The sequence below is a fragment of the Harpia harpyja genome, chromosome 8 (assembly GCF_026419915.1).
Source record: "Harpia harpyja isolate bHarHar1 chromosome 8, bHarHar1 primary haplotype, whole genome shotgun sequence".
In the NCBI taxonomy this organism is placed as follows: Eukaryota; Metazoa; Chordata; class Aves; order Accipitriformes; family Accipitridae; genus Harpia; species Harpia harpyja.
In genome coordinates, this window is record NC_068947.1 from 10,952,842 (window position 1) to 10,975,934 (window position 23,093).

General features: G+C 44.1%; 2 long non-coding RNA genes across 2 annotated transcripts in view; one reads left to right on the forward strand and one right to left on the reverse strand.

The window, feature by feature from the left end:
* On the reverse strand, nt 1-11,033 carry LOC128145267 (uncharacterized). The gene is made up of 3 exons (XR_008236403.1): nt 10,481-11,033; nt 2,850-2,971; nt 1-1,046 (listed from the first exon to the last, which is right to left on the reverse strand). It is a non-coding gene; the product is annotated as an uncharacterized LOC128145267 (long non-coding RNA).
* LOC128145266 (uncharacterized) overlaps nt 7,010-23,093 on the forward strand; it is a 27,793-nt gene continuing 11,709 nt past the window's right edge. The window contains exons 1-2 of the long non-coding RNA XR_008236402.1: nt 7,010-7,097; nt 7,154-7,226. This is a non-coding gene — a long non-coding RNA (uncharacterized LOC128145266). The remainder of the gene's footprint in view (nt 7,098-7,153; nt 7,227-23,093) is intronic.

Below are 23,093 nucleotides of genomic sequence, written 5' to 3' on the forward strand. Positions count from 1 at the left end.
ATCCACAGGTCCTGAAGAAGCCAGTGAGACTGAATGGAGCAGCTTGGCTTGGTGCATAGCTGAGGATCTTGTGTGTGGTCTCCATCGTGCCCAGTGGCCATGTCCTGAAGAGCTGTGTGCCCAGGCATGTGGAAGCTGAGCCTGAACCACAGCACAAGAGATGCCCTTACTGTAAGGTATCACCAAAACAAGAAGCTTAGCAACTGGGGATTTGTGAAAAGACAAACTAACAATCTCTTTTGAAGAGAGAACCTGGCCCGTCACTCCACACTATGGATGGCCAGGCTCAAGGACCTTCTATTTATTTATTTCAGTTAATTCTCTTCAGTACACCGTAGACTAAAGTGTTCAGCAGTGGCAACAGATGCTTAGATACTATGGTGATGGGTGCTATAGAAAACCTTGCATAGCTATGGAAACCACAGTTGCACTTATCCATCAGAACTGAGTATCTGGCAGCCCATGTCTATCCTTCATGTTCTGGAAGATCAAGACAAAGATACTTGTACATGGCATTATATTTCACAGCTTTCTTTTTACTTGGCAACGCACACTTATCTCTATTTGATAATAATAATGGTACATGTATTTTTAGACTAACATTATGTGATGGTAATTCTACTGTTATCCAATGTAATACAAGCAGAGAAAAAGAGCCTTTACAGAGAAGAATTGAGGAAATTGAATCAGATTTAACCTGGTGGCAGATAGACAGGATTTATCTGAGTTTAAATAAACATTTTTTTCATTAAAAAATAAAGAAAACAGCAGAAAGTACATGTCTGGATTATTCAGTCTTCAGTTTTCATGTTCAAAGACTATTCTTAATTGTCTGATTTTGCTGTGCAGAGTGTAAGAACAGAACATGTACTGTATCTGTCACGTCTTTGTAACCCAGAGGAATGAGAACAAGACTAAGAGCAAGGCATTTCAGAGCACCCCTCATGGGTCTGACAATGGCTGTATCATCAGGGACAAGTGACATTCCTTCTCTGTTCTCCTTTCTCATCTCCAGAATTAAGGCAATAACACAAAGCTGTAGGTATCTGCATTAGAAGAAAAAAAAAAAGTCAAATGGGGGTGATAAAAAGTTGCTTTTCACTAGCAGTAATTGGCTGCATTCAAAGCTATGGGTAAAAGTGAAATAAGCTGTGTTAGCATCATAGTACCTTTTGCTTTTACCTGTCCTATTTTTACACAGGCAAGCAGCTCAGCCTGCATTCCCAGGCAGCTGCCATGGCTGAGCTGGCAGCAGCATATTGCTGACTTGGTCATTCATGCTGGGCAAACGTGCTCCAAAAGCACTCAGTCTACAAGCCAGACAAGAGCTTGACAGACCACGGGTAAAATTCTGGCCCCAAGTGAAAACTGTGGCTAACTTTCTGTAGATAGAAGCATATTCCTTACTGCCCTGTAGTCTTTCTGGGTTAGCACAGGGTCACCAGGAAATACTTCTTCCCCTTATTCCTGCACTATAAGCTCTCAAGCTGGCTTGGGAAACAGAGGCATACAAAGTGGAGACCTTGGATACTGCAGAGAAACTCGCAGAAGTGTTGGCTCTTTGTATGGTTGCTCCAGACACACAGTGAGAAGGATTTCTGCATGAAATGCCTTTGTTGGCTAATTATCTGGAAATTATCTGGAAATTAAGTCTGATGTTAAGTTCAATAAATATACTTACTTGAAAAAAAATCTGGAAGAGATAACAAGAAAGACTTGGAAAGGTTTATAAAGCCATGTGTGACAGACAAATGAAAGCAAATTACACTTAGTTTTCTTTCAAGGAGATCAAAGTCATAGGGCCTTCTGGGTAAAACACGCTAACCTTTGCTTACACCATGTTCCTTTGGTGCCTCCTACAGTTTTTTTTTCAAAGTCAAATCCTCTTACCCCCTCCCTGAAGGCTGTTGATCTCTAACTTTATTTAAGAGGCAGTTCCAACACCCCTTTCCACAGATTATTGACAGCCCTCTTCTGTCCCCAAATGGCAATGCCTCTTCAGTTAACAAGATGTCCTCTGACGGACTGGGCTGGACAATTAGCAAATCACTGATGTAGCAAGGTGTAAAGCTTCTCCCTTCGCCTATCCCATCTACTTCTGATGAATCAGCAAATCTCAGCACGAAGCTGTTCAGTACTTAAACTTTGTTACCTATTAACATGAAAACAGACAGCAGCTCCTGCTCCAGACATACAAGAGAGATTTATAGATACAGCTTGTTACTGGCCCTGGGCTGAAACAAAATAGAGCAATAAGGGGTTTGAGGCCACTGGACCTCAGCCCCTAGTTTCAAGGGGTGCTGTGACAATGTGAATGGCAGAAAAGGATCCAGAATTTGAATTAATTGTATCTTTCTCTAGAAGTGATCGTAGGCCAGATCAGTTCCTGAGGATAAGGAGTAATATATTCCTTTTGATAAACCCCATCTGAGGTTACTGCTTCCAAATGCAGGCCCTAATAACAATTTAACTCAGAATCTACTATGGCTTTTGGCAGATGTAAAAAAAAAAAAAAAAAAAAAAAAAAAAATTGTACAGCTACCTTTGTTGGGGAAAATCCTCAGTTATAGGCTCGAGCAGTGGAGATCATGTGTCTTTCACAGCTTGAAATCCTGGCAAAAAGGAACTTGAGGAATTTCAGCTATTCCACATGACACCGGGCTTGCCTTGCTACTTCCTTCTGAGTAATCTGCCCCCCCAAAAGGAAAATCTGAAGCAGTGTGGCATTTGTACAGAGGTGACGTTTTGTACCCAAGAGCTGCTCCTTATTTACGGTACAATGCCAGCTTTCCCAGCCATTGCTCCAGTCAAGCAGGACAGTGCGCAGCCTGCAGCAGAAAGAGCATTACCTCGCATTATTGTTTTCCCTGGGAAAACAGCATGACCGGGATACGCACTACTTTCCTTCTCTCCACAGATATATCAGCCTCCACAAAAGTGGCCATTCTGGTCCAAATCCAAGAGGTTTGGCCTGCAACGTAAACAGAAAATGTCTCACAGCTTGAAGCATTTCACTTGGCTGCTCCCCCCCACCACCACCAGAGACTTGACGGGGATTGAGTGCAGCCAGAGGTGAGGGAGGTCCCTGGCGTAGTGCCAGTGGCCATTTTCTCCCAAAAAGTTCAGAAATTCACCTGCCTTGATTTGCTGGTACAAAGTAGCAGAAGAGGAAGGAATCTGCAGGGAGAGGAGGGGAAAAGCAAGTCAGACACGGGACCGATGACCGGGGGACAGGGAAGAGTCAGGGCAAAGAGGCGGGAAAGAAATCTGTCAGAAACCAGGGAGGGACGACACACAGCGTCACCCTCTGCTTGCGTGACAGGCCTCCCCGCACAAAGGGGCTGGAAACAACCCTCTCTGGAATTATTTCACCCAGCAAATGTATCTTTAAGCTATTTAAAACAGAACTGTTTTCAGCCAGGTTCCCCTTACGCCAGAAACGTCCGTTCAGGAAACTACCCACTGCCTGGACCCTCTGCCCGGCAGGGCTCGGCGCTCGCCATGGGCCAGAGCCAACTTTTTTTGAAGGCTCGCGTCTGTCTCCGCGCTACGTTGCCAGGTGCTGTCTCAAAGCCACTGAACCAGACAAATCCGCACTTGTTCCTCGCTCCTCGACATTTCCTCCGCGGGGCCGGCGGAGGCGGAGGCGAAAGGGATCGGCCGCGGCAGCAACAGCTCCCGGCGGACACACCGTGTTGCCCCCGTTTCGGAGCGGGGGTGAGCAAACACTCCTGCTCCTCTTGATCCTGTCACCGGCGAACCGGTCCCGGAGGCAAAGAAGTATCTCAAGTATTTGGCAAACTTGAGCTGAATCTGCAAAAGGTGTTATTTCTAGCCCTCCGAGAACGATGCGCGGACCTCGGGCATAACTAATCCTTCCCCACTGCCTCGGGGCTGTGCTCAGGCAACGGTGCCATGGACAGTCTGGGACAGGCTCCGCCATGCCAGAGCGACCGCACACCCACGCTTCTTCACTTCAGCTCGGCCTGTCCTCCTCTTTGGGGATTTCGGCGGCCCGCCAAGGGGGGATGCCTCCGCATGGCCCGCACCTGCCGGCTGATGCCTGGCGAGCAGGGGCATTTCTGCCGCCGTAGGACGACCCAACCTCTGAAGAGCCTCACCTTTCTCGTCAGTCGCTGAGTGCTCGTGTGGTCCTCCCTCTCTTCAAAATAGAGAAGTGGAATACTTGGCTGAAAAACAGCCTTTCCCTTTTTTCCTGAAGGTTTTCTTCACCTTTTTGGAGATTTTCTATCGCCGGTCCCACCTCCCGGGTCAATGGATACACTTATTTAGCCATGGTGCAAACTAGAGTACCAAGAGCTGTTGGGGTTTTATTGTGCTCTTTACCCAGCACTGAACAATTTGTCTTAGATGTGGTTGCTGCCAGGCCTGAGCTGCTGCCTGTGCGTAGGAAGGTGCCTGGGTAAATATAATGCAGCATAAAAATGAGCGCTTGAGAAAGAAAGAGATACTTGACCCCGCTGCAGGACGGGTTCAAGGATCCTGATGTTGGAAAAGCTGCATCCTCCATCCCTTCCCTCCCCTTTCCCCCTCCAAAGACCCAGAAGCATTTTTCAGCCTTCTGGTTTTCAAATGGAAGACACATGTCCAAAAACATGTGTCCAGGTGTAAAGTGAGTGAAACTTTGTATGGAGATGCTTTTGGTGGACATTTAAGGCAGATGAACATCTTAACTTTCAGTGTCTAGGCTCCCTCTGTAGCCAGAGGAGGCTCCTCTGGAGGGTGAGGGGAAACACGACCCAGCCTGGGTGCTCTGGGGCTCAGAGACACTTCCCCCAGACCACCGAGGGCATGCGGGACTGGACGTGGAGTTATTCTGTGATTCTCATCAGCACAAGGCAGAAAGCTTTTTTTCCTCTTTCTTCCCACCAGTTCCTCTGTTATATATAAGCCAAATGAATTCCTGTGTGACCCAATAGTTTGAACTAATTTTGAAAACACCGTCCTTACTACTTTTAATGATGCTCCTTCAGTCACAGGAGGTTCTTTGTGTTTCCAGAAATGTCACCAGCCTTCATCCTGCTACGTTCACCTGTTGTTACCTAGAATACTGAATTAAGGGATTTTGTTCCTTCTATTTGGTAATAGCAATAAAAAGCTCTCTCCTGTCAATGTTTTGTGAAAGCAGGGTCCATAATTAGGACTAGATTTTAGCAGTAACTAGGCCTCGCTTTGCTCTGTGTTTCAGAGCCTCTGTGGCCTAGTTGCCTAAGCCCCCTTTCCAAGAGTGATATCAACCTGCAGGAGCAATCTCAAGGAAAATCGCTTAATTCATCAAGACATGCAGTTACATACTTATCTCCAAAGTTGTACACAGTCCTGACAATGTCAGCGGTGTTTCTCATGTGCATGAAATGAAGTCCCTACTTCAGTCTTTCACCAAACCAATGTCAGGGCAGAATTGCCACTCTTGTGCCATCAGTCAAAGTGAACATTGCCTGATCATCTCAAGTAATGATCATCTGAAACAACCTTTCAGTCTGCTGAAAGAAAGACAAAAATTTAGCAATAAAAATATTCCCTCTTTTGGAAAGGTCAAACACACAAAAAAGACATTTTTGAAGGAATGCTGGATGACCCCCAGAGCCTCTCACAGGCAATTTTCCTGCCCCTGCACTGTTTGGAGTTTTAATTGCCTCTTTGGGGAGGTGCTAGTAGCTGCCTGAAAGTGCAGTCACAATTCAGCAATTTGGCACACGTGACTTCTCCGAATATGGGAGCAATTAGCAAAAAGTGATATGGTGAATGGTAGCGTAAGCACCGGATTCTGGACAGCATTCAGACGAGAAATCTAAACCAGAAGAGAGTGGAGCAGACGGAAATCCAAACAAGCTTTCACAGAAATAAAATGTATTGGCTATACTTAGATAATGAGAGTCTAACATTAGAAGATTGAATTCAAAGTCACCATCGCACTCCTAAACCTCGCTGACTGAATGGGTTGCAGCAGACAGTGCAAGTTCACAAAAGCAGTTTCTGAGAAAAAAATGTCCAAAATGCTTAGCAGAAGTAGCTTTAAAGACTTCTGGGAGAATTAAGTAAGCCCGGATTGGTCAAGGAGCACACCAGTTCTTAGTGGAGATGAAAAAAAATCTGTATTCTAGGCATTAGTTATTTATTTAAGACTGTAAAGATTTGGGTGTACCCAAAGGATCTAATTTCTTAGATTATTTTTGGTCATATTGTGCATATAGCATTGTTCTCAGCAACCTGCAGGATGCCACGAAACGTTAACAGTAAGTTTAAGACATCAGCCAGTGAGCAGTTTCTGTCTTAGGGACAGCAAGTCCCTGAGTCATTAAATCCTTCCCATTTCAAACAACTGCAAGCTGCATTTGTCCTAAATCATGTCTCTCCAGTACAGCTATGTTTGCTTTAATAACTGGAAATGAACTAATTTTAACCAGGATAGTACTGTCTCCTGGGATCGTTACACTTGAAATAGCTTTTGCCCTGTCAGTGAGGTCCCCACTCTCTCCAAGACCTGAATGCGGTGCCCGGCCATGTCCGCTGTGTCTGGGGGCGGCTGTTGTGCCCCGACAGGGACTGGGCTGGCTCACTGCTGAGGCAGGCGAGTGTACGATAGCAGAGAAAGGAAAGAAAGAGGAATGGAAATTGGGAAGATACAGAAAAGGGAGGAGGAGTGATACAATAAAGTAGAAGGTAAACATGGTGGCTAGAAAAGTAAGACGAGGCACAAGCAGCTGATCGATGAATTAGCAAGGGGTAATTAATTAGTGAGCAAATCCAGAGGGCAATGAAATTAAATAGTTAATTATGCAATGGAGCAAACAAACAGCAAATTAATTAAATGTATGTGGATCTACCAGATGCTCTGATTATTTAAGGCAAAACATGGTTAGTGAAACTATTTACTCTGTGGTATTTCAATTATTCGTGGTATCTCCGGCCATGGAGATTACAGCCTGTTTAAATGCAAGGTCCAACCACGTGCATCTAAAAAAGCATTTATCTTGATAGTGCAAGTGAGATGAGTGGGACACTGATGGAAAGTGGTAGGGACCACAGCTGTTCTGAATAAAATGCCTTGAAAGAAGATGCTATAACAAGATAATGTATATTATGTTGCTGCTTTTTTTATTTTTTGAATAATCGGTTTGAATTGTTACAGCTTAGAATGGAAGTTGGAAATGTTAGGCTCTTGCTGCCCCTGACAATGGAAGCTCTACTGTCTCTGAAGCAAGGTAATTCAAATAGATACAATTGCTTATTCTTTGGTTAACTTTAAACTTCTGGAGGAAGCAAGGAATTTTGAAAATGAATGATTAACAAACTCCAATAATTTCTAATGCTTAAAAAAATTCCTTTTCTGCTTACCGGTAGATTAAAGTCTTGATAAACCCACTGTACTGTCTCTACTGTCTGAAATGGTTTGGGGTTACTTTGTAACTCCACTTTTCAAGTATGGCAATGTCCTCCTACAGTCTGATCTGTTTGCATTGCCTGCCTTTTTTTTCCAGTGGGGACTTCCTATTTATTTTTGGAATTTTTGTTCTGTAAATATTTTCCAATTTCCTCTCTGTTAAGTAGATTTTGATCTCAGGTGTGATGGCATTAAATTGAGGTCATTCCTTTTCTCTCATTAAATGTTCCTGATGAAAACAATCGGCCCATGTCATCATTCTTGGGAATATTTATATACAGTATGAAAATTTTACTTGCATGAATAGCCAGAGCACACAGTTTGAGTGCTTTGAGGACTCAGCCAGGTGCTCCTCACTGCATTTAACAGCAGTTTTCTGAGTTGGGAGGTCGTGGGCAGCAGTTGTCTGTATTTGGAAAGTAATAGCAAATGTAGCATTGCATGTATCATTCATTTATTCTCGTCACCTGCACATAAATGTCTCCCTCACCTAATACTTCACAGCTCTACAGGACACATTTATTGTCTTAAATGTTAGAGCTACAGCAGAATACGGGCTTAAATAAACCACAGGTGTGAAAAATTCCAACTGGCAACTTCAAACTAAACACCATGAACCATAAAAAGACACTTGTCAGAGCTGCAAGGAGCAGTTTGATTAAATCATTGCTTCAGCCCAGACATGTTGGGCCTAATTCTCCTCTCCCACCAGATGACTCACGTAAAGCGTGGGCAATTGCACTGCTGTAAGACTAGTGTGGTGGCACTTGGACTCTGGAGCTCTAATTATGCCTGTCTGACACCACAGAGCTAAAATGTGCAGCTGAACAGATTTATGATGCTACACTCATCTGAGGTGAATGACTGCTCCTACTCATGGTCTGGGATCACTAAACTGAAGCGGAGAGAATTTTAGTAGCCAACATTGCCCCAGTGTTGAAAGCAACAAAACCTGCCTGAACTGCTGGTGAGGCAGATGACAAGAGATTGATCTTTTTTTAACTGTGTTTTTCTTGGTGCCAGTTGCCAGGGAGGAGCCAGTGTGGCATGTATGTGAAGTACCGCAGTCGAAAGCTCTGATGCCATCAAATTTTATGGCCCCAGCCTCTGCTCTCTGCCACTTCTGGCGTGTCTCCCCACCTAGAATCCCCTCCTGGCAACAGCCTCTCATTGCTCGCGGCAGGGCAGGCAAGGTAGCTTGCAGAGCAGGTACCTCCTGCCTGCATCTCCCTCTCCTATTTTGGCTCCCTTAGGGAAGAGAAGGTATGGCAGCTGCATTAGGCATGCCAAGTATGAAGCCTTCAGTGAGCGGGCTGGAGAGCTGCATCCTCCTCAGAGACATCTTTTATAGACCATGGCAAAGGAGAATGACGGGCGCACCAGCCCTTTCCAGCCCCAGCGCACAGCAGTGGCCAGCTGGAGAATGCAGATGCTGCATTGCTGCCTACATGAGCAGCATGCCCAGGAAACGTAGGAAAAGAGGGGGTTTTTAAAGTGTGAAATGCACCAGTGCAATACTATTAACTTTTCTGAAAAACATCAGCATGAATAGCTAGCATTACATTACTTTGAGTACTACTGAGAAAAATGCTAGCCGTTGAGCCGATCCATGTTAGTGAAAGCCACACGATCCATTTTATTCTTACGTTGATATTATTGCAGTTACGAGAGACAATTTGCAAATGCCTGGCTGTTTCATAAAAGCCAATGTACTTGGATTCACAGCAGGTACTAATTTTGCGTGCATCTGCTGAGCTGTGCGTGGCATCAACCTGTTTTTAATTACACCTGCATGTCAGGCTCAAAATGTGTCTGTGAACAGGAAAGATGAAAGGTAGGCAGAACGGGATGTCATGTATTTCCCATCACCTTTCGCTGGCTGGCTGCCCACAGAGGTAAGAGGAAATTCCCTTCTTCCATAGTGAAAATGTAAAGATTTACTAAGCTTTGCACTGCCAACAACAAGGTGTAATCACCACTTCCTTAAGGAAACATGCATGTGTTAACAGGGGTGAGCAGGGGAGCTCCAAATAGCTTTCCACACCTTCCCTACCACTGATCTGTAAAGGGCCACAAGTTAGCCCTTGCTTTGTTATATTTTACTTGCATGGAAATGTGTAAGTTAGTTGACTTAATATTCCAACTTCACTGTAAAATAAAATATGTGAAAGCAGGGGTGACCAGGGTTTTTTCATGGCTGGAATAACACAGAAGAAGTTAAACAACACTTCTCTCTTCTATTATTTCACCCAAGTATAGCCAAAAAAAAAAGTTTATACACAGTCATACTAATAATTCAAATTACAGCTAGAGATGGCCATGACACTTGAAACTCTGAACAGAGTGATTCAAAAGCTGCTAGACAGTCAGAAGAAATGTTTTTCCCGAGGTACTTCCCACTGAATTTAAAGTACTAAGCCATTTGTGATTGTACCTTCAAGCCATTCCTTTAATTTATTCCTGTCATTTGAAATTGTTTCTTTTTCTAATTCCATTAAAAATTGTGCACTGTAAAAACTGTAGTGTGTGCCAGGAATGTGTATATGTAGTCAGTATATAAAACACAAGAGCAGGGGAAGAACAACTGCTTTTGTTATTCTGGAATCCAGTCAGACTTCGAATGCTACCTCAGCCACTTCACATCAAAAAACAGCACTTACTTACAAATCAATAATGGTAGATACAAATTTAAAAGATAAAGAAATAATTCACTAGCACCTTCTCTTTTAGTATAAGTGACAGTTGTTGAAACATTTTGATCCTATTGCTTATTCCTCCAGTATTTCTTGGGTCTTTGGGGTCTTTCAGAAGAACCTACATGAATTAACCAGTGATAAAAAGCACCCATGAAATCAGCCTATCTGGCAGCCTGGGGCTTGAGTTTGTGTGCAGGTAACCAACCTCAAGCCCCTGGCTTTGGTAACCAGGTCTCTGCTCTGCCTAGTCCAGGTTGATGCAGGAGAGCATCCCTGCCTTGTTGCCGGGGCAGTCACCCCTCTGGCAGCCCCAGGGGGGCACTCCCCGGTGTCTGCCAGAGTTAGGGGAGGAGAAGGGACTGGGGCCAATGCATCTCACCGCTTAATATTTGTGTCCAAGTTTTAATGAGTTTAGTCAGAGGCCTTGGAGACCGTAGTTCTGAATTCCTGCTTTCCTCAGTCAGGCACTGATCCAGTAGAAGCTGTGGTTGTAGCTGCCCTGGCACCATCTTTGCTCTCCTGGAGTGCGATATGAAAAAAAAAAAAAAAAAAAAAGACGACTGTTTTGCAGTAGAGGGAAGGGCCTTTCAGTATAGTTCAATCTTGAAGTGAGAGAAAACAAAATAAACCAGAAATGAGGTTGAGATCCAAAGACTCCTGAATGCCTCTGCCCCCAAGGTTTCCCTCCTTTGTAGCCCCACGATCCAAATATTCCCCGGATTTTTTGCATGCCTTTTCAATTTATGCCACCAGCTGTAATTTCAGTTTCACGGCAACCAGGCAAAATCTCACTACTCTCAGCAGCGCCCTGCCAGGTTCTACTCTTTATGAGCCCTAAAGTTGACAGAGGTGGTACCTTTACCTCTATCCCTTGTTGCTGTGCAGATGCATTTGCTTCTGAAGGTTAAAAGCATGTGGTTGTTTTTAAAGGTTTATCCTATTTACTTATTTCATTTGTCAGTGGATGTAAGTCTTACATAATGCTTTTTTTTCTTTTAGTTAAACCACAATTTTCATACAGCACTTCCTTTGTTACCTGAATACATTTTTTGTGCACTTTTGTTCAGGCTGCAGGAATCCAGACAAACAAGTGTTAATTCCCCATGATGTTTTCCAGCTGACAAGCCTAATTGATTTGATTTCCACTGTTTTCACAAGTGACCCCCCTCAACCCATCATCACCACTTTTTTTTGATACCTGAGCTTTACTTTCTACTCTCACATTCCACTTCAACAAGTAATAAAGAGCTTATTAGGAAGGAAGAAACTCATTATTTGTTTTCTAAACTACGCTCCATCTGCAGCAGATTCAGCGGGTTATAGCCCTGTATTATTAATCAATACAAAACATTAGCTTCTATTAGCTTACCAGCATCTTTTATCATCAGACTGAAGTTGGGAACTTTTTTCTTTGTGTTCTGCTACCCACGCTCTAGCTAGACTAGACAGAGATAAAAGACAGCTGAGTAATATTTTCCTGAGATCCCTGATGATGCACACAGATGGCCTGTAACAAATGAAATATGCAAGGTGACGGCTGGAGTTCTCCTCACTCCAAGTTCAACTTTTATGGCTTAGAGAGTATTTCAGTCCTTACGCCACAGCTTCATGGTAGAGAGATTTATTTTCTTATCTGTAACAGGATTTGTGAATCTTTGCCTACCATGGCCATTAATGGTTGCAATTGGAAGTAGCCTAGTAGTCTCACCGTACTTCTTCCTTCTTTCATTAAAAACCAGCTGGGAAAAAAATGTATTAAAAAGAGCAAGAAGATCACGTGGGGCTTAAGAAATCTAAAAAGAAACACTGGAGAAGTTTGTTATCTGCATGAAATGAAATACAAGACTGAAGAATTCTGTTAAGAGTTTTAGCATACGTAAAAACAAGCAAACAAACAAAATCCAACACATATTAAGTCAAGTGAAAAATTACGTGTTGGTAGCACAGGAAAAAAAAAGCCCTTTAGAATAAATTAAATACAGATCTGTTTACAGTGCCTGAAAGAAACAAATATATTTGTTCTGACCTATTACTGTGTCTTCTCTGAGACAGCCTTATCAGATCACAGTCCAGCTGGTGACTGTGTCCGTCAAATTCACTTTTGCTAATGTATTAAATAATCTGACCATAATGCCTGACTGTGGATCATAGTCTGGTGAGCAGGAATTCATCCAGTTTGAAATGAACATAGTTTTAAACACGTAACTCCCAGCCTTCCTAACCTCCGATGCCTTAGCTTAGTGGCAAATCATCTTAAAACAATCCAAATATTTTCTGCAAGAAGCTAGAGTCAAACAGTGATTTAGCTCCACTAAACTGCAGAACAGTACTGGTAAAGCAGATGTCCTTTAACTGCTTAAGTGGCCTGGACTCCAGCAAGCCAGGAGCAGCTCACCACCGTGCCAACATCCGTGTCCTCAGGAAACTGCAGGTGCAGGGAAAGAAAGATAGGAAAAAAAAAAAACAAAAAAAACCAAAACCAGGGCTGCTGCCTGGGAACTGTCACCCTCCCATGAAAGTGATTTTATGTGTCCCTCCACTGGGGAAAGCATGCCCACAGACAGTATGTGGCCCTGCAGAAAACTGCTCTGCTATGGAGATGTCCCACTCCTAAGCAATGCAGGGCACCTTCTCCAGGTCCCAGGAAAGAAGGCGGCAGTGGACAGCCCTAGCCAAAAGAGGTACCAGGTAGCCAGGGGGTATGGGAGGTATGGGACTGGGGACGCCTGCAGCCCTAAGACAAATTGGGCCCCAGACCCAGCCCTGCTGGTTGCAGTGCCAGTAAGAACAAAGAACTGGTAGCCCGTTAGGAGTGGTGGGAGGAAGAGGAGGTGAGAAGATACGCACCTTTGAGAAGATATTGTGGGGAGCCAAGTGGGACCATAAGTTACGACACACAGATGCCGAACAGAGCAGATACGGTGGCTCTGAGCAACTGCGGAATGGCACATGACCCTCACACCATGCATGTCATGTCTTCAGAGTCTCATGGGAAGGAATCTCTCTTAAAGTTTCCAGGTTTGTCTTCTCTGGGCTGTACTAAAGTATTTACATAGGTGTCTATCAATTTTGCAGCTTCAACCAATTATACAGTGATAGTTTTAAAATAAATCAATACATTATGTATGCATATAAAATATACTGTATTTCTATATATAAACCTAAGCCATTTCCTGTCTATATGGAAAGTATGGGTATTGTCTGCTGTGTGAAAAAAGAAAAAAAAAAGGATATGCTCCACTTTTTCCATTTATTGTCCAGAACATACCCTCATATCAAATGGTTTCTGATTGAAAACAGCCTCTTAATGCATTACAAGTAAAAATAAACCATTATTGTATAATATATGATATACCCTTTCCTCTTTCAGGCAAAGCAGTGCTTGCAAATATGTCTAGACAGCGTGATGGAAAAGCACAAATTGGCCTCTAACTATTGCCGCCCACTTATCAGACAAACCTGGAACAAAATTTAAGATATTACAGTCTCACTCGTTGCACGACATCTCTAAGGGGGAGTGTCTCTCTGAGATACAAAGGCTTCGCTGCTTACTGCAAAGCAGAAGTATCAAAAACTTTGTTAATAAAAGCATGACTAACATACCTTCATGGCCTGATGAGAATTGCCTAGTGACTGAAGTATGCCAGTGTTTCCTCTAAGCAGTGGTATGTCCTATGTACAGACGGTGTTAAAAAGTCTTCTTTCCATACTGCAGATGAATTAGTCACCTGCCGACGATCCAGACATGATCAGAATTCAGAATCTATTTGCCACATTTTGAAGGAATGCTTTTAAGTCCTAACTTCATCCTTCTACCCTGCACCTGACCATTTTTTAAAAAGTTTTTTAACTCTCTGAGTTTATGTCTGGTAAAAAAAGTTGTCTTTGTCAAGGTTCTCTTTGTAAAAAGATCATTTTCCTCCTCTGGCCTACTTCCTTGCCACCTTGTCATGGTAGGAAATCAACTTTGTACTTGTGCTGAGGAGTCTCAGGATGCAATGTACATCTCAGATAACAGCATTTGGGTTTTGTTATTCTTCTGTTCTTCTCTGCACATTTAGACAATAATGATAGGGTAAACATGGTAATGGAAAGAAAGAGCAGCAGAAGGACAAGAGAAATCAACCACGAGTTTTTATCTGATGCCATTTATTTCCCACTTGCAAAATACTTTGTACTTATTATTCAGGAAGTGTTAGTCTTCCCTGTTATGAAAAGAGAAATGGTGAATCAACAAAGAAGTGAGTGGTTTTTGTATAAAGGGTGTGCTGGATGATGTTTATAAAATTTGCAAGCACTTGCATGTTTTCATGTGTGTATGTATAGGGTATTGGCGTGCAGGAAAAGTGACTGTCTCTGGTCCCAGAGAAGTTAACAGAAGCCTTGTCACACTTCCATGCCTGAATGCTCAGACACCGTGGTGGTGAAAGCTGGGCATGGGTTGGGGTGTACAAGCCCTGTGCAGGAGTACGGTACTGGAAAACATACCGCTAACTGCTTTAGACACTTTGCTTTGGTGTTTTGGCTTCTCCTTGTACACAGAGTTATCTCTAGGTAGGTCGATGGACAGGTAGCAACGTTAAACTATGTTTTAGTCTAACACCTACCAATGAATGAGTCAAACACTCAGGAAGCTGGATTTGTTTGGGTGAAAGAAGAACCTAATAACTTTGCAGTCATCTGTAGCCTATGAGTCAGCACAGGCTAAATTCCCATTCACCACTGAAGGAAAGTCTCTCCTGTGCATATAGATGTGCACACATACGCACACGTATGTACGCATATGTATGCACAGCTGGGAGGTAACCCAAACAGGACCTTTTTTCCCTTTTGTTTTGGAAAGCCAGTATAAGGTTTCTTCTAATGGAGGAAACAAGGAAAATGGCACATCATACAAAACTACTGTCTCCCCCCATACAATCAAAACGCTGATGGACTTTGCAAACATCACAGTAGTTTTGACACAGATGCCTCTGTAAATCGAGCCAAGAAGCTGTTCACTATGCATGAGAAATGTACTCATGTTTGAGCTCCGAATTCACCCATTTCTGTAAGTGAGGTTGCAGCTGTGGCTTTGCTGCTGGGACAGGCAGAAAATCAACCCAGGGAATAATCTGCAAGACAATCATCAGGAGGAGGCACTTTCCAGTTGAGTTTTGAAGTTACATGCTTTCTGCCAATGTGCTTTGGATTTGCTCTGCTATTTTTAAAACTGTAAGAAATGTCCAAGCCTCTGCCCAGCCCTCCCCCTTATGTTTGGTGCACTTATCGTGGTTGGCGTCCTGTCTGAGGCAGGAGATCAGTCAGGAAGTTAACCAGGGGTCCAGATGCTGCTCTTGGAAATGCTCATGCCAGAGCCAGGCTTCCACGCGTTTCGGCTGCCAAATTCCCTCCACACAAATGTCCACGGTTTCTGGCTCTCGCACTGGGGTAGTTGGAGGAAAAGCCTGAAGAAGAATGTTTTCTACTCTACAATTAACAGGGAGGAGCAGTGCCAGGGGAGTAATACTGCTGACATACGCTGGCATGCTTTGCATTACAAGTTACTGCTTTCCAGCCAGAGAAAGTTCTTGTTTGACGATGAAGATTTGTACACGTGATGGGACAGGCAGTACACTTGGCAAGCTATGCCCTGAGGAAGGGAATTTGGTTAGGCTGCTTTCCACTTACAGGTAACACTGAGATATAGATGCCTACACACATTTATATGTTAGATAAATATTGCAATCCCTACACCCCCACCACCCTTCCTAGCAAAGACACTAATCTTACAATAACTGCTTACAGTGTAGACCGTGGTTGCTACCAATCTAGCAATTTATATTCCTTCAGGCTCCTGAAATCCCGTCCCATGGAAAGCTAGGACTATATTTCAGGGTCTGTATGATATCAGAAAACTTCACATGTTAGGAATGATTTTTTTCTAAATGGGGCCTGGTTCAGCATAGCCCCGGCTGAGAGGCTCTCACTGACGCCTCTGCTGTGTGGGGGACGGCTGCCTTTTGCTGAAAGTCTAGCTCTGCAGGTACTGAAAGGGCTTTTCTTCAGTCACGGTGCTTGAAGGCTAGGGCTGCTTTTGGTAAGCACACACTATACTACCTAGTCATAGTAGGAAAAAAACCAACAACTGAAAAGCCAAATCTGAACATGTCTACATTCCCCCATCATGATTTCAAGCCATGTTTAATCATCATGCTTCAAATAATTTGTCCCCTTAGTTCCCTGACATGAAGTTACCTGAGACACTGCAGGATCTATGAACACCATCAGAATGGGGCATCCTTTCTTTGGACCAAACCTAAGGGTCACCAGAGCGCACACATGCACACGCCCTTCTTGGGACAAGAAAATGTGAGATTTCAAATCCACAGTCACATCAGTACTTTCCAGGACATTAATGATTTTAACATTCTGAACCCTGGAGGTTTTTTCTTCCAATTTTAGATTACTCACTGAGAGCTCTATTGCAACCTTGGACTGTGAGCCCATAAAAAGTGGACTCTTACAGATCCACTTGTCATCTGAGGCCTGATTTTGTTTCACAGGTCTCTTTCAGATCCCTCTAGGGCGTACAGTTTGTTAGTTCTGAGCTATGCTAGGGCTGCATTTCAAATTACAGCTAATGGTTATCCAAATAATTAAAAAAGAAAAAGGTTATTCAATCTAACATGGTTTCTTTTACCACAGAAGTGATAACAGCAAACGTGACAAAAGTTTTGAGCAGCTAAAAATGTAGCAGAGAGGAGAAGGACGTAGGATTTGGACAAAAGCTGGAATTCAACCTTAAGTATAACAATAAGTATCTACACTTACTGTCATAAAGATCTTCTCATCAAAAGTATGTGCTGAAAGCCCCAGTGCACACAGGAAACACTGCACTACTTTAACTGGCCTATTTAGGGCCTGTTTCGCTCAGCGTACCCATTGGTAAGACACGGTGGCAGGACTCACTTTTTGCTCATATCTCTATATGAGGAGGCAGCACTTCTCACAAATGCCAGTAAAGGCTAGGGCATTTCATCCAAGATTTTATCTTTTGTTTAGTGGCATTTTGGCTTTAGTTTCACTACCCTGCTGTCAAAGACATTTGAGCATTTTTATTGATTCAGAAATCTGGGCATTGAGACTCATCTTTATAGTTCACCAAAAAGTAAACGTTTCAAAATGTAAAACTCCTCATACAGCTTTTAAACTTTATAGGCTGAACACTGAGTGCTGTAAAATGATTTTTTTCAGTAATGGAAGCTCTATTTTACAGAAAACAGTAACCATTAATTCTGCCTGCTAAGAGCAAGTGAACAAAATCAGACCTGCTCTATGAAAAAGAAGGATTTGGTAACCATAATAAAAGTACAAATTTTTCATATCCTCTGTTTTCACAAGACCTACTCTTTCCTAACTCATGGGTTTTACTATACAGTCATATGTTAACAGAGGAATGATTTTGCGCATTTTAATGCATTTGGAATGAAAAGTGATACAGGCGGAAACAGGAATGAATGAGGGACAACTTGGAAAATAGTTTTTTCCTCTTCTTCACTGTAGTACTTGCTTACTACCTGGACGGAACTCAGGAGGTTATCTGTGGTAGTAGCATCAGCTACGTGCTTGTCCTTCCTGGTTGCTGTTTTCCTACTTTTAAAGGCATCCAGTGCTGGAGACTCCAGAATTTCTCCAAGCAATCCATTACAGGGCTTCATAATCTTAGTATGACAAAGGTTGGTTTTTTTTCCCTTGGTATCTGATAAGAATCTTCCCTATTCCAGTTTAAGCCTCTCCCTACCTCTCCAGCTCACCACAGGCTAACACAGACATATCCTTCTGCTATATTTGCAGTAACCGTTTAGATATTTAAAGACATTCTCAGTATCGTCTCCCATCTCCTTTTCTTTACAGTAAGCAAATACAGTTTGTCCAGTCTTCCCCCCACAGGTAATGTTTGTTGTAGCTGTGGTGATTGCTGCAATGCTCTGGACCCTCCCCAGATTATCTGTGTCTTTCTTATGTGCTGTGACCTCACTGAATCCAATGGGGCCAGATTCATAGACAGTCAAAATATCAGTGTCACCTAGAGTCTTCTGGCCCTTGAATTTCTTTTCTAGCACTAGTACTGGGCACACCACAGCCCCCAGACTGTATGACCTGCATATAGCATCTGCACAACCCCAGGCATGCTCCAGCAGCTTCTAGCATATACATGGCACCCCTTCAAAGGAAACTATAGGCCTCTTGCCTCCACTTTTTATAATGATGGTGTTTCAGTGAGAACCTGGCCCCAAACTAATCTTGCTTCCCTTTCTTGCTCCCAGACCTCACAGCCACACAGGACAAGATGATGCGCCTTGGCAGTCATTGAGCTCTCCTTGTCTGCAGAGAGCAAAATCCTTCACGTGAGGGAACTGCATGTGGGAAGGATTGAGAATTCAGCAAGTTCTCCTCGCATAAATCATCTAACCTCTCTCACAGTGTCCTTCAGCTGCCTGAGAGCTTATTACCCCCATCTTGCTATACTGCATGCTAATCCTGTGACTTTCCTGAGAAACTTATGAGTACAGAGTATCTACAGAGCAGCTACTTGGTCATCTGTTCTTTTCTTTGCAAAGCATTGCATGCTTACCACTGTCTCTAGACTTGATGGAATTTTTGGGAAACTGGTTTTTGGCAGTGGCTTTTTTTAATAGACTTGAGCCCCATCACCAAAGAGAACAGCTTCAAAATTGCACCAGGGGGAAGCAGGCATGTGCAGTCACTAGAGGAAGGGAAAACAGTTGTGTACTGTCCCCTAATGACTGCTTTTCACATGTATCTGTCCCACGAACCATGTTCTCTCTCCCTGGCTATACAATCTGGTTGCAGGAGTTGGATATGAAGGGCTGGGAGGGAGCTTGTGGTGGCTGAGGGGAGTGTTTGTGAGGGCAGAAAAGTTGTGCTGTTTTGCGTGGAGGCAGCTACAGAAAGCTCAGGGGCCTGGACTTCAGGTGAAGGTGGGCTAAATACACATACAACTTCTCAGAGGGCAAGGTATAGGAAAAGGTAAATAACTGTCTTTGGACCCTCTAGGAATAGTCACACTTGTGTGGACCTGGAGTGAAGGCAGGACAGGCAGGGTCTGAGGCTGCTCAGTCACAGGGTGCTCCAGAACGCCTCCACCTCCACACACAGTTAGCATTTTTGTAGCTGTACCTGCTACTGACTGCTGAAAGCCTGGATTCAGCCTCTGGCCGACAGTCAGCCTGTTTCTCAGCATGGACATGACCTAAAAGCATCTCTCATGGGTTAAGACATCCTTTAATTTTGCTAAGTCCTGAAGGTTAAAGTAGCAAGATGCCCAGAGAGCAGCCCATGGTGTGCTGACCACACAAGTAGACATACGCAAGTAGACCAGGGGGCCGTAACAGCACAGAGCTGGCCTGGGATGGATTGCCAAAGTACTTACCCAGCATGCTGGCAGGATTTTTCAGCCCTTGCTGGTGTTACTGATGCTTATGCAGATGAATTTAATGCTAGCTTAGAAATTTCTTCCTGAGCAGTACTCACACCCATGAAGTATGGATGTATTTTGGGAGGGAGGAAGATACTTCAAAAGGTACCTCCCTCTTTTTCCCTTGGTCTATGCTAGCAGCCTTCCAGTTCACGCCAGCCCTCCCCCAGACGGCAGTCCTCGTTCTTGCCATGCAAACCTCCTGGCACTCCCCCTCAAAGCCCTAACTCTGCCGTAGGAAGGGAAGTCGAAGCCAATATTTTCCTCCCAGGATAACAGGCAAAAGAAGAGCACTTCACCTTACATTTAAATTCCCTAAAATAAGGGCTAAATAAGCTTGAAAGAGAGTGCCTGGTGCGTGCGTGTCCATCTGGGAGCAGGGAGCTGGCGGGGGGAGGTTTGACTGACACAAGCGCGCACCTCCCTTCCTCGACTGACCTGGCGAGTCCCCCCCGAGGATCGCCCCGTACCCTGCTCCCTGGCAGGGTGGCATTCTCCCGCGAAGGAGTGATCGCATTACCCAGGCCCCTTGTGTAATTCTGGTTCCCAGCAATTGTTTTCTGGTGACCTTTTATTGTTAACAATTAGCGCTGGAGCTGGAGCACAACTGGTGTAAGCATATTTTACATCCTCCTCAAGCAAACAAAAAAGCTGGGTGGGCACGGGCTTGTTTCCTGGTTCACACCCATGACTCCTTTGTGTCTCGGATCTCCTCCCACCGTGTGTCATAGTCAGCAAACCCACTCCCTTACCTTTTGGCTCCCAGATAGAGTGACGTCTTCGAGGGATGCGTAGGCATGCTCCGTGTATCCCATTCTCCTCTCACATCCTATAGGAATTCTGCCTCTCCCTGATACTCAGTCTTTCCTTATCCATGAGGCCAGAAATGTAAATCCCTGTGCAGCAGAGTGCAAAGAGCGAGTATGAAGGATGGTTTCTATTTATTTAAATGTACAGGCCATAAACACCGCCCTCCAGCACTATGCTTTGGGTGCTTGTGTATACGTCTGTACAGTAAATATCTTAACAGCCGGTTCCCTCTGCTCGACCCCAGTGATATACATGTGCCCCCGGAGACACAAACACATCAACAGTCTGCTAATCATCACGTATAACAACATAGATCTTCTTCTCTCCCCCCACTTTATTAAACTATGTTTGGGGAGAAAAGGCGTAGTTGGCCGCCTGCTCCGAAACAGACAGCAATTCAGACCTGTGGTAGACCAAGAATATGCCAAGTTCCTGAACTGAGGACCCTTCCCAGATGTATAGCACTTTGCCAATAAGTCTTTGTCTTTCCTGTGAGGGAGAAATGAAGGTGGGGAGGCAAAAGAGCAGGGGAAGACACTCCGGTCTAATCTTGTTTCCTGCAATACGGCATGTGTGTATGAGGTGGTGTGTGCGGGCGGTGGAGGGGGGACACTACGTTAATCAAATCGTGATCCTTTTAGGGTACAATAGGCGATTAAAAACAACTTGAATTTATCCTGCAGCCTGTTGGCAGCTAACACATAACTCACTCGTTCTGTGGATAGCTTTACTTAGCAGGTCTGTGCCATGACTAATGAAGCCATCTCTCCGCTAGTGTGCTAATTCCAGACCTTTTGGGAAGGAGCCCGGCTGCAGCTCGCTGCATGGCCCTCCCCTTGCAGGCTCCTTATGGCCACCCTGCAGGTCCCTCCCACTGCCTGCACTGTGCTCAGGAAAAGTGTGAGAAAATATTTCTCCCTTAAATCTGCTTTAGAAAAGCTCTGCTTTGCAATGACATTTAAGGACAGATTTTCTGCGGTACTTCTCGTTTTATCCAAAACATTTGAAAGCCATTTCCTTGGCGATCTTCTTGCCTGCTCCTCGGTGGCACGTAATCTGATCTTGCCGTACCCACTGGCCGTGGGGAGAGGCACACGTTTCACCGGTAAAGTCATAGTTAAACTAAATATTAAACTGTCCAAGAACTGACTTCCTCGACAGCTCTGATTCAGGCTCCCAAAAATGCTCTGCACGGTGAATCATGCTTCCTTCTGGAAATGACAGAACTTCCTCATCACGGTGTTCTAACTTGCCCTCTCCTTGTCTCCGGTGCTATCAGGAAAGGATTGAATTGCATGCCACATTTTTTCCGTGGTCAACAGGGAGATGCATCCTTTTTGAAGAGGAAGGATTTCTATGAGTCAAAGGATGACAAACTGAAAATTACTACCAGCCACAGAAATAAATGACAAACAACAACATAAAGCCCTGTAGAGGTGGCCAGTGGGTGTATGTTGGATATTTGCCTTTCTGGCAACTTGAGTTGCCCAACTATTGCAAGGCGAACTTGCTTTTCACCACTGAAAGTAGTAACAAAGTTGAAAACGCTAGTATTAGCTGTCTGTCTTTCTTTCCTGTGCCTGGTTTGACAGGTCTTGTCTGCTTGCAAATCAGGTAAGGCAGTGCTGTGCATGAAAGGTCCCAGCATCCAGCCCAGCTTTGAAGGACGATCGCGTTTGCCATCTGCACGCCAAGGGTGTGGGGAGGGGGAGGAAAAAGGGCAGTGCTTCTGGTGGCTTGTTCCAATCAGACTTACACAGCAGACTGGTTCACAGCCATTGCGATGACAGCAATTTACAGAGACAGTTTGCCGCACAGAACTTTAAGATCAAAACAACAACCCCCTTCCTTCCCCACCCCACCCCCTGCAAACCCCTATGATTTACTGAACAATATGTAGTCGGGATAAATACCTTACCATATGGTATATGATGACTTGCACTGGAAATCAAATATTAAGCAGCTCTTTTTGTTTCTTTGTATACAAATTTTTAACTCCCTCAGAGCCAGGGTAGGTGAAAGCCCCAGATGCACAGGCTGTCTAGTCATTATTAGTCGCCAGTCTGTGGGCATTCCCGGGATGAAATCCTGTTCCAACCCAAATCAGTAGCAAAATCCCATAGGAATGGATTTCCAACCTCATTTAGCCATAATATAATGGGAGGGGTTGGACATCAAAAATGGGAGGGGGGCTGAATGGAAGTACAGGGGCAATTACTGTGACTTCCTTAGAGCAAACTTACCTTCCTTACGTAGCCATATTCCATAGTCAGCAAAGCAGTATGTACTTGACATGGGAGAGGAGTAAATAATACTAAAATCTGTAACTTTTCATACATTTTGTCTAGATGAAATGCACTTTTTCAAGACTAATTTAGGAACGCTCATTCCTGTTGAGACTTCAGTTTGTATTCCTGCTCTTTACATCGTCCCTGAAAAACGGTATTATTTCTGTATTGACGTTTCATTTTTTCAATATGGTTCACACTTGCTGCCCATAGCAGATGAAGAACGTTAGAGGCGAGCATGAAGAAAAGAAGCAAAATAAATGCTTAGTCCATCTTGGCCTGTTTTGGGTTCCCTGCTGCACAAAGTAGGCTTAAAGCACACCTAAGGTGGAAGTCAGGGAGCACAGAAGTGGAAGAAAACTCCTGAACCATCGAGTCCAGCCACAGGCAGCACGAACATAGAGTCCTTTTCG